At 38.4% G+C, this 12,339-nt stretch overlaps 1 long non-coding RNA gene across 1 annotated transcript in view; it reads right to left on the reverse strand.

Moving 5' to 3' along the window:
• Positions 1-12,339, reverse strand: part of LOC120526027 — a 31,324-nt gene that overhangs the window by 1,695 nt on the left and 17,290 nt on the right. Inside the window, exon 2 of the long non-coding RNA XR_005633062.1 lies at positions 332-494. This is a non-coding gene — a long non-coding RNA (uncharacterized LOC120526027). The remainder of the gene's footprint in view (positions 1-331; positions 495-12,339) is intronic.

Raw genomic sequence — 12,339 nt, forward strand, 5'->3', positions numbered from 1 at the left:
CACCTTTTAGCACTTTCTCCATAAAGCACTGAAAACTGGCTGCAGCTCCATGTAGTAGAAAGGGTAGCACTATGAATCAATATATTCCTATTTCTTCAATTATAATATTATACAGCCAAAACGTAAGTCATCATCAGCCCAGCTTTTCCATAGGACAAAACTCATACATCCCGTGATTAGCAATTATTCTGACTACATTAATCTGTTTAGTTCTGTAGACCCCTTAAGAGAAAAGATTACTTATAACAGTTTAAACACAGATGTTTGAAAAATGGCAAAGTAGACTACTTATAAACTTGGCAACTTCTTGTTACCCTTGGTATCAAATTACCAGAAAGCTGTAATCCAAAACATATGCCAGTGGATCATCCTAAAATCAACTGGGAGTGGATGAACCTTCTGGGATGACTTATCATTCTTCAGTGCTGGAATAGAGTCTTTCTTGTATGATTGGTTCAATAATGCACATATCTTCTGCAAGAATCCAATAAAGGCTGTAAGGAAACAACAATAATATAGTTATGCAGTTCAATAATATCAACTCTAAAAATCAGAATATACAAAGTAGTGATGTGTGGTATACAGGTGCTGAAAAAGTGCCAAAATATCACATTTTTAAATGGTACTATTACTATAGCAATTTTGGTATGGAAGTAAATGGTTATGTAATGGCAACTTGCACGCTGCCATCACCTTCATATACCCCCCACCTGCCCCTTCAACCTTTGAAGCAATATTTGTATATTAACACCCCTTGCTCCACGTTAGACTGTGTGTATATGAGCACTAGCACAAACTCCTATATTATGTGTTTATCAGCACGCTCCTGCTCTGAAGGGGACCAGCTCCTTGTTATGATCTGCGTATACCAGTGCGCTCAATAGCGGCGATAGTATGGTAGTTGAGTTGCCTTTGACCACGGACAAGCAGTGTGCAGCAGAGCAGTAAGACGCATGTGTATGTGGGAAGGGAAGGGAGACAAAGCAGCTCAGAGCCAGGTTTGAGGTAGAATGGTGAGAGTTATCCATTATTTGCTTTGGTATCATTTTGATATTGGTACTGATATACGAAAGCTTGTACTGGTACTGAAGTCAAAATGTTAGTATTTATCCAAGACTAGTATATATATATACCTGTTACTAGAAAGGAAGAAGAACTTGATTTTTATCAACTTGAAAAATCTTTGGTAAAGCCCAAAGGATCACAGAAATTACAATGAATTAATTTATGTATACAGAAAGGGTCAAAGACAACTTTGCATTGAGACTGCTGCTTGTTCTGTGCTGAAGTGGAATGCCCAGCTCTTTCACTTATGGTGTCCAGATCATTGTCATCAGGTTGCCAATTTTTATTGGATAGTTAGATTCCAGCCATGACTGATAAGAGAATGTTGTCTTTCAAATGCCTGTGAATGCAACCAAAACAAGGAGTAGTATGTTTTTTACCTACTAAAAATTTCAAAGAGGATGTGGTGCCGACATTGGTTATGTTAGTCACAGGCCGCTGCTGTTTGGCTAGTGTACTTCTTAGGGAACTGGTGGAAAGGGTGGCATTAGCTTTTTAAGAAAATTGAAAGGATATGCACCCTTTGCATTAAGCTTGAGAATTGACACTTAAAAGTAGGGTTACCAGATACCTGCAAACTCATAAAGCAGGACAAAGCCATGATAAAGGAGGAGAATGAGAACATGTCTATACACAAAACACAGCGTGAACTGTGTGTTACAATGAGAACTTTAAAAACAACTAATTTGATAGGTAACAAAACGAGTCATCAAAATTAAAAGTTATAGCATAACTATGCAGTTTCATATTTTTCAGATGAGGTGACTTTTCGCAGCAGTTCATTGTTCCTGGCAACTTAGGCATGGAACTCCAGACAAAAAACATTCTTAAAATTGTACTTTGTAAGAAGAATTCCTCTGAAAGAGTCAACAGACAGTCTTATTTCTTTCTTTTATCCACTGTGTGTTGATCAAGGAAAATGCTTTTTCAATGTTGGCATTATGCCCAGGAATAAAAAAAGAAAAATTTGCAGATTTTAAGCAGCTCTGAGTAACAGCTTCATTTGCACAACTTTGAAAGTATGCAGTGTTTCTGTGTTTTTCGCTGGCAACATTTTCTAAACCAGTGGTACCCTTGTTTGCAACGGAGATGTAAGAATCACAAACCAAACATTTTTCTTCTTTTTTGGTGCGTCCTTCACCAATCATGTATACTTTGTTTTCATGTTGTCAGAGAATTTGCATTTCCACATATTAGTGTTACTGCTGGATGACATTTTTAAATAAAAGATTACCGCATATTCGTATAACAAGTATGTACAACACAAAATGGAAAAGTGGGTGTGATGTGTAGCCGTATTTTGTTTTTGATAAAACGTAGATGATTTATGTAAAACATAGAGATGACGGCATACAATTTCAGCCAATAACACGGTCAAGTCAGTGATTGATGAAAGTCAGCCATTTTCACCTTTTTAGGCAATGCCTGCCGGATGGAGGACACAATGCTGAAAATGAGGACGAGTCCTTCTTTTGCCAGACGTCTGGTAACCCTACACTAAAAGTCAATACCCTGGAAAAGTGGAATATATGTCAAAATGATTCCGTCTTACTGTACACCCAAGTGACAACAATCAATTTCCTATGAATATGGCAGAAAAGGTTGTGACAGAAATCAAGGATGGAACAGGGCAAGCCAAAGGAAAGGGGATCATTTATAGAAAGAAACCTCTAATTAGTAGACAACTGGTTGTGTTAGTTGTGAAAACAGAATTGTTCTATAAGGCAGCGTTTCTCAACCTTTAAGTATTTGCGACCCGAGTTTTTATAACAGTTTTAATCGCGCCCCCCCTAATGTTTTTTTGAAAGGAGCCCACTAATTCCAATTCGTTCTTTTTAAATTAATGATACAGTTGTGCTTGAACGTTTGTAAACCCTTTAGAATTTTCTATATTTCCTCATGACTATGACTTAAAACATCATCAGATTTTCCATCATGTCCTAAAAGTAGATAAAGAGAAACCAGTTAAACAGATGAGACAAAAATATTATACTTAGTCATTTATTTATTGAGGAAAATGATTGAATATTACATATTTGTGAGTGGCAAAAGTATATGAACCTCTAGAATTAGCAGTTAGTTTGAAGGTAAAATTAGAGTCAGGTGTTTTAAATCAATGAGGTGACAATCAGGTGCGAATGGGCGCCCTGTGTTATTTAAAGAACAGGGATCAAATTCTGCTCTTCACAAAACATGTTTGTGGAAGTGTATCATGACAAGAACAAAGGAGATTTCTGATGACCTCAGAAAATGAGTTGTTGATGCACATCAGGCTGGAAAAGGTTACAAAACCATCTCTAAAGGGTCTGGACTCCACCAATCCACAGTCAGACAGATTGTGTACAAATGGAGGAAATTCAAGACCATTGTTACCCTCCACAGGAGTGGTCGACCAACAAAGATCACTCTAAGAGCAAAACGTGTAATAGTCGGCGAGGTCACAAAGGACCCCAAGGTATCTTCTAAGCAACTGAAGGCATCTCTCATATTGGCTAATGTCCATGTTCATGAGTCCACCATCAGGAGAAAACTCAACAACAATATTTTGCATGGCAAGGTTGCAAGGAGAAAGCCACTGCTTTCCAAAAAAAACATTGCTGCTCGTCTGCAGTTTGCTAAAGATCACGTAGACAAACCAGAAGGCTATTGGAAAAATGTTTTGTGGATGGATGAGACCAAAATAGAACTTTTTGGTTTAAATGAAAAGTGTTATGTTTGGAGAAAGGAAAACACTGCATTCCAGCATAAGAACCTTATCCCATCTGTGAAACATGGTGGTGGTAGTATCATGGTTGGGGCCTGTTTTGCTGCATCTGAGCCAGGACGGCTTGCCTTCATTGATGGAACAATGAATTCTGAATTATATCAGAGAATTCTAAAGGAAAATGTCAGGACATCTGTCCATGAACTGAATCTCAAAAAAAGCAGCAAGACAACGACCCTAAGCACACAAGTTGTTCTACAAAAGAATGGTTAAAGAAGAATAAAGTTAATGTTTTGCAATGGCCAAGTCAAAGTCCTGACCTTAATCCAATCGAAATGTTGTGGAAGGACCTGAAGCGAGCAGTTAATGTGAAGAAACCCACCAACATCCCAGAGTTGAAGTTGTTCTGTATGTAGGAATAGGCTAAAATTCCTCAAAGCCAGTATGCAGGAATGATCAAAAGTTACCGGAAATGTTTAGTTGCAGTTATTGCTGCAAAGGGTGGTCACACCAGATACTGAAAGCAAAGGTTCACATACTTTTGCCACTCACAAATATGTAATATTCAATCATTTTGCTTAATAAATAAATGACCAAGTATAATATTTTTGTTTCATTTGTTTAACTGGTTTCTCTTTATCTACTTTTAGGACTTGAGTGAAAATCTGATGATGTTTTAAGTCATATTTATGCAGAAATATAGAAAATTCTAAAGGGTTCACAAACTTTCAAGCACAACTGTATATCATAGATGCATATTTTATTATACCTACTTAACTTTTATTGACATTTATCTAACTCTATATTTATTTTTCTAGTACCAGAATGTAGTTTAAGTTAATTTGTTTTGGTTTCAATAGATGCATTTTTCATATTTTCGATTCTTGTTTTCTTTTTTTCACATTTTCGCGCCCCCATTTTTGTTACTTCACGCCCCCCTTGGGGGGCCCGCCACAGATTGAGAACCACTGCTATAATGCAAAAACCATATCTGATCAACATTATTGTCAGTATTTTGTTGTTTATTTTATGCTAAGGTAAAAAATAAAATTCATTCTGAGGGATTAAAGTTAGAATCCTTAAACAACCCTTGTGATTCGGATGCCATAATATTAATTAAAGTAAAAATAATACATTTCTGGAAGGTGTATAATATTAAAACTAAACAGCCAACATGTTAGCTTCTTATTCTATATACTCATTAACTGTCCCCCATGGCTCCTCCCATGTAGTAGTGAAATAGAACAAACTTTAAAAATCAATAAAAAAAAAAAAATGTATTCTGGACAAGCGGAAGGTAGGTACCCTCCAACGTCAAACGTTGGCACTGTACCTGATCGTGTTCAGCTCTGACGGGAGAGTGTCTCCCATGTGGGGAGAAAAGCACGTGGTCGTGATATCTCTACCAATCTGCAGCTACCCTCTAAAACAGACATCTCTCAAAAACATCAAACATTACTCCTTAACACCATCTAGATGATATTGTCTGCTGAACAAATTGGTTTTGCTAGCTAAGCAGAGGCAAGGTACGCTACAACACGTTGAAAGAGGTAGACCAACTCGAATAGATGCTGGCACTTCCCCCTTCCCACAGCCCGCAGCCTCTCTCTCAGATTCATGCAAATAAATCGGTACCGCAAACAAACTATGATACTTAGCGCGATGAGAGAAGTCGCAAAATCAACCAGAATGTTCAAGCAAATTATAATAAACAGCTTGATCTAAATCTGTTAAGTAGTTCTGTCGTGAAAAGTGGATAGTCATAAATACAGACAGACAGACGTTTTATTTCATATATCTCTCTATATATAAAAAAAAATCCTGGAATGGAAAAGCAAGGCACTGATACGTGATCTTCTCAGAAGTTCTCGGAAGACATTTAAAAAAACCGCAAGACAAAAAAGACTGGCCACGGAGCGTCTCGCAGGGACTGTAAACATGAGACTTGGTGCCAAGAGATTGTGCCAGGGCAGTCTCGTGGGGACGTGGAACATAAAATTCTTGCAAGACATGCCCTTCTTATCAAATAAGAGCACGGACAGCCAGCAAAACATTCAGTCATGTAAAGTCACGTGGCACACACAGATCCTGTGCTCTCAGCAAAGAAGAAAGAGCAGTGCAGAGAAAAGAGACCCAAGGCGCGATACACATGCAGAGAAAGGTATAGAATATGAAAGCAGTAAAATTCCAAAGTATTGTAGCATCGCAGCCAAGTTGAAGCTTTTTTTGTTTTAAGTGACTGTCAGGTCCAATCGAGGGAGGGCAGAGTACAGCACAGAAGACTGATAGCTGGGGGCTAATTGATGCGGTAAGGGGGAGGCGAGACCCGTGGGAGAAGGGGTTGGAGAGGATGCTAGAAAGTTCTGTTTGGGGTTACGCAGTCTGCGATTGTTAAAGTAGAACTTTTGTGACACTAATACGTCATTCGCTAAAGTATTAGAAAAAAAGATAGTACAGATCACATTGACGCAAATAAAAGGAAATTAGTTTAAGTCAGAGAATTTCAAAAACGGGGTTTAACTCACATGCATTTATTGGTTACTTTGCAAAAAAAATTATTAACTGCTGATGATGTGGATTGTTTTGTCTGTGCAGAAATTCCAAACAGAGAAACTTATCCTAAATTATGGTACAAAGTCATTAAACATAAGTCTCACAGACCTCATTTAAAAGATTCAGCATATTAGGACACGAAAGATTCCAAATATTGTTTTTACAGAAGTTCTGAAATAAAAGTGAAACTAATGAAATAGCAACAATTTAAAGAAAAAAAAATCTTAAAAGTGTGCATCCGGAAAACCAAACACAGGGGTTGGTGAGCGAAGTGAGCAGGGGGCAAAGCCCCCTATTATATTAATACTGTATATATATATATACTAGACATTAAGCCCGTTACAATAACAGGTGCTAGAACAGTAGTGCATAAACATTAGTAGTAACAGTCTATATTAAATGGCAAGGGACCTTGACTTCATTCTGTTTCTTGCCTTTTTTTTGTCAAAAATATTTTTGCAAGAAGCCTAAAGTAAAATAATAATATAAAAATAAAATAGAAACGTATATGACAACACAGTAAGTATAATTAATATTGCCTTAGTGTAAAACTTTGTAACAATCTGTAAGACACAATATCTGAAGAAGATATTTAGGTAAAATTTTATATTTTTTACCTCATGAAATTTTTCTATACAATTTCATTATAGACAACATTTCTTGTAAATATTCTGTCTGAGTTTGGCAACAGTTTGCCTTGTTCAGGACCATGTACAACCTTGACAACAACATCTGGAAAACTTCTAACTCTTGATAATGCAACATATAACTGACAGTAGCTGAATACTGGTTCTGGCAAGTAAATGCCAACTACTTCTAAGGTTTGCTCTTCTGAGTCTTTCTCTTTTAGCGTTTTTATCACGCTCATTTTCTTTTTCTTCAATCGATCTATTTGCTTGTATTTTTCTTTGTCTTTCAGCCTTTCTTTTGTTGATGTTTACTTGTTGAGCTGACCGTTCTTCCAGGAGATGTTGCTTATATAGGATTTGATTGTCTGTGTCTTTTGTCCTACTTGACGCGTCCTTTTTTTGGGTGGCATGTTGTTAGTAGATACATCCGTAATATTTTCTCTTACAGTAATATTGGCTTGTATGTGGCTGTAATATGCGTCACTGTATTGTGTGTCTTTAATTTTCTCTCGCAGTAATACTGGTTTGTATTTCTGTAAAATGCCTGTAATTTTCTCTGACAGTAATACTGGCTTTGTTGCCTGTAATATAACTTTAATTTTCTGTCACAATATTGGGCAATCAGCAGAGTGTCCCCAGCAACTGATTTAATGTGTGGAGTGTAGCTGATAATCGTGCCCGTGGCGTCTCCCCAGCAAGTACTGTTTAGTTCCCCAGCAAGTATTTTAATCTGTGCTGCCGTGCAGCTGATTATTGTATGTGTGGCGTCTCCCCAGCAATGGATTTTATGTGCGCGGCCGCGACTACCAAATCAGCACTCTCCCCAGCAATGTTGTCCTTTATTTCTTATCATACGTGGCCGTGGCAAGGCCATTCACTGTGTGCCCAGCTTCCAGTGTGTGTGCTTTATTTACTTATCATGCGCGGCAGCGGCTAGGCCATTGACTGTGTGCCCAGCTTCCAGTGTGTGTGCATCCAGGGTGCCGTGCGCATGGGCGGGTCACGGTGTAATGCACGGCGCGGCCCACGCATGCGCGATTCACCAGAAGACACACACACACGGACACCTGGTCGCACACTGGGGTTTTATTAAAGAGGATATATATATATATTGTGGAGGACTTTCGGCTTCCCATGCCGGTCCTCACCCCCAGGCCGCCAGGAGGAGCTCTCCCGACAGCAGGATCGTGCCCCGAGGTCTAGCAGGGCCTCATGGACTTTGTAGTGTTTATACATAGCCCTGCTGGATACCTTGGGGACCACCAGGAGTCGCTGTGGGGGGGCTTATGGGCTCTATGATGCCATATGACCCGGGAGTACGTCACAGTCACGTGACGGGAAGAAATGTCGTGCTCCCGAGTTGAAGTGGTGGATTGATTGCCCTGACCCGGAAGGAATAAGGAACTGTGGACTGCTGGGACAGGAACACCTCCGGGTCAGGGGCTATAAAAGGACGAAGGCTCAGTCCAGATGCTGAGCTGAGCTGGGAGGTAGAGGAGCAAGTGTCTGGGCGAGGAGGAGAGTTTATTGTTAGAGAGATTATTGTGTTTATTGTACTAATTTATGAGTAGTGTGGAGGGTGCTTGGTGCACTGTGAAAAAGGAAAATAAAAAGTCTGGGACTTTTATCCGGTGTCTGGAGTTGTACCTGAGGATTCAAGGGAGCACTAGCGCCCCCTACTGCCACAATATATATAGATGTCCATGCTAAATTTTATATCATGTAGTTTTCTACTATAAAAGTTACCTTTTTTCATTTCTTTTTAATTCTCTCATCCTATGATCCTGAATTAAATTAAGCAGATTTCAGAATGTAATATTACAGTATTAAAGCATTTATCCCCTTGCATATTTTCATTGTTTATTTTGTTAAATTGTAGTATCTCAATGTATCAAATGGGAACTTTTGTTAATGGCCAAGTCAAAACATCAATGTAAAAGTTAAAACCAAATTTAGCAGATCTTCCTTAGTTATCCATTCATCCATTCTGGACCCACATAATGCAATTCAGGATTCTCTTGGGCACAGGTACATGCTAAACTTTGATGGCCATTGCACAACATACTCAAACATACACTCATAAACAAAAACCAGTCTTATTGATTAAATTTATAGTCAACAGTTATCCTAACATACTTGCCTTTGTGAAGTGGTAAGAACACATGCACAGATACTAAAAGAACATGCACAATTCACACAGACAGTGACCAGGAAAATTAAACATGTATAATATTCACCTGAATTCTTGAAAAAATTTAACAGAAAGTGACTGACTGATTTACCCTTTTACTACAACACATCTAATTTGGCCCTGTTTCAGTTAATCATCATATAATTAGATGAAAGGAGCTTTAGAAATCACATAATTAGATGAAATGAGCTCATCTGTGTACAGTTAAAGTGTTTCACTTGAGTTCACATTAATATCTCTGGAAAGTCCCACAGTTGCAGCTCCTGAAAAAAAGCTACATCATGATAAACAAAAAAATGACTAATCAAATCTTAATTTTCTTTAGAAGAAAAATCTCCCAAAACACACTAATGTCCTTCATCAGAAAATTTTATAAAATACAACTGACAATCCATGTAGATTATTTTTCCACTATGTCTTTCTACCTGGGCCAAAACATCATTAAAATGAAATGGCATACAGAAGTCAAAATTCACATTAGGGTCATAACCTGATAGAAAATAACAAAGCTCATGATATATTATGTAGCAAGAACTGAGGTAAGAGAACAGAGCAGTAAGTCATAACCCTTAATGGGTACAAATAACTAGAGTCCACTATTATGAGATATAAATTGTAATCAGAGGGCAGAAAAATATGTAATAACCAGCAAATTCAAGAAATGATGCAAACTTTTTTCTTTGACAAATCCAAATTTTGGATGTATAATTACATATATGGCTGATTTTTTAAAAATGTCATTTGACATTTTGGAAACCATCCCTCAATGATGAGCAACCATTCTCCTACATGGTGGCATCCATATGGAAAACAAGATAATGCTGAGGGAAAATGTGAATCATTTTTAACCATGCTAAAAACAAACTAGAAGATGGATATAACCATTAGATTCCTTGGCCTCAAAAATCATGAAAACCATTCTCATTTAATTTTTAGAGGCAAAGGAACACTTGGGGAAAAATTAAACTTATAAGTCAGACCATGATAAAAATTTTGTGAGATTCAAAACCATAACAGCACCCTAAATTGCGTCTTTGTTTTCATAGCTGAGTCATTCCAAAAAAAAACCCCTTAATATTTCCACCACAGAACGTTGATATAGTGGTAACATGATGACATGAGGGCGGCAAGGTGGCGCAGTGGGTAGCGTTGCTGCCTCGCAGTTAGGAGACCCAGGTTCGCTTTGCATGTTATCCCCGTGTCTGTGTGGGTTTTCTCCGGGTACTCTGGTTTCCTCCCACAGTCCAAAGATTTGTGGGTTATGTGCATTTGTGATTCTAAATTGTCCCTAATGTGGGTGCGCGTGTGTGTGCCCTGCCCGGGCTTTGTTTCCTGCTTTGCACCCTGTGTTGACTGTGATTGGCTCCAGCAGACCCCCGTGACCCTGTAGTTAGGATATAGCGGGTTGGATAATGGATGGATGATGACATGATGTTTAAAGCACCAGAATAATGGCTGTTGCAAGTGATACCATTACTACCAAAAATACGGCTATGCTAATGCATATAAAAGCCACATCTCGACATCACCGCACAGTAAATAACATTCAGAAATGAAACTAAGTGTATCACAGAGATGTCTAGTGCATTTCTCACACATACAGTTACTGGACTTATCCAGGTGTAATTTCAGTAAAGTGACTCAGTCAAGTCAAAACAGCTGAGGAACCTGTGCAGAGCAGAGACAAAAGCATCCCAGATGAACGGTCCTAGTCTGACAAGCTAAATGAATTTAACATCTTTAGCTCTGAGCAGAGAAGGCGGCATGAGGGCCTATCCTAGGTTTTAAAAATTCTCAAAGATATTGACAAAGCTGGTCCAGTAGAATTCTTTCATTTAAGTAGTGATTCATGTATATGATGACGCTCTACATAATCTTAGTAAATCGGAGGCAGTCGGTGGCATGCTCCTGTGAAGCAAGTCACATAATATGACATGCCCAGCGACAATCCAACTAGTCTGCAACTTGCTTGGACAAAATCAAATAGGTTGAAAAAGTAATCTACTGTAGTTGTAGAGAGACAGGCTATGTGTGCATGAGACCTGACAAGCAATAATTGGTCATCTGGAAGTAAAATATATAGAATGCAATGAAGAGGAATAAGGAATATGTGTGTTTTAGACTTCACAAACAGAAGAGAGGCTTGGCTTTCTGATGTCTCGTGTTTTATGAACCACAACAAAATATAGAAAAGAAAAAACAAGGGCTGAGCCAGTGGCTGAACTTGCCATATCTGATAATCCTTTATATAGCCCTGGCTCTGTCAGACAGTATGTTATTGGCTGTCACAAAAATGGGCAAGCATGGTTGTGCTGGAAGGTCCGCAAAATTTGATATGCTCAGCAATTTTTAATTGCGTAAACTGACATAGTCCTATGACGAGATCAGTGACTGCTGTTGGCAAATCCGACATACCCCATGACTGGAAGTCACATAATATGACATTTTGGGAAAGTGCATTTAAGTGCATTTAAGACAGAAGCTAGGAAAACTACTTCACACAAAGGGTTATGGGGAATCTCAAGCAAATATAGTGTAAACAGTGACCTTAAGAACTTTTTAAAGGTATCTGAATGAGAAATTGAAATAACTTAGCTATCAGTTAGCCAAATAAACTTGATAGAATAAATTGACTCCACTTCTTTTAATCATACTTCTTATGTTCTAATTCTCAACTGAAGTGAATTATTAGAGAGTCAGTATATTTTTAATCATTCTACTTTTTCTTTATTTTAATGCTATGTATCTCTTTCATATTAATGAAATATACTGCTCAAAAAATTAAAGGAACACTTTTTAATCAGAGTATAGCATCAAGTCAATGAAACTTCTGGAATATTGATCTGGTCAGTTAAGTAGCAGAGGGGGTTGTTAATCTGTTTCAGCTGCTTTGGTGTTGTCTGCATAACAACAGGTGTTCTAGAGGGGCAACAATAAGACGACCCCCCAAAACAGGAATGGTTTACCAGGTGGAGGCCACTGATATTTTTCCCTCCTCATCTTTTCTGACTGCTTTTTCACTAGTTTTGCATTTGGCTATGGTCAGTGTCACTGCTGGCAGCATGAGGCGATACCTGGACCCTACAGAGGTTGCACAAGTAGTCCAACATCTCCAGGATGGCACATCAATACGTGCCATTGCCAGAAGGTTTGCTGTATTTTCCAGCAGAGTCTCAAGGACATAGAGGAGATTCCAG

The sequence above is a fragment of the Polypterus senegalus genome, chromosome 3 (assembly GCF_016835505.1).
Source record: "Polypterus senegalus isolate Bchr_013 chromosome 3, ASM1683550v1, whole genome shotgun sequence".
Classification (NCBI taxonomy): domain Eukaryota; kingdom Metazoa; phylum Chordata; class Cladistia; order Polypteriformes; family Polypteridae; genus Polypterus; species Polypterus senegalus.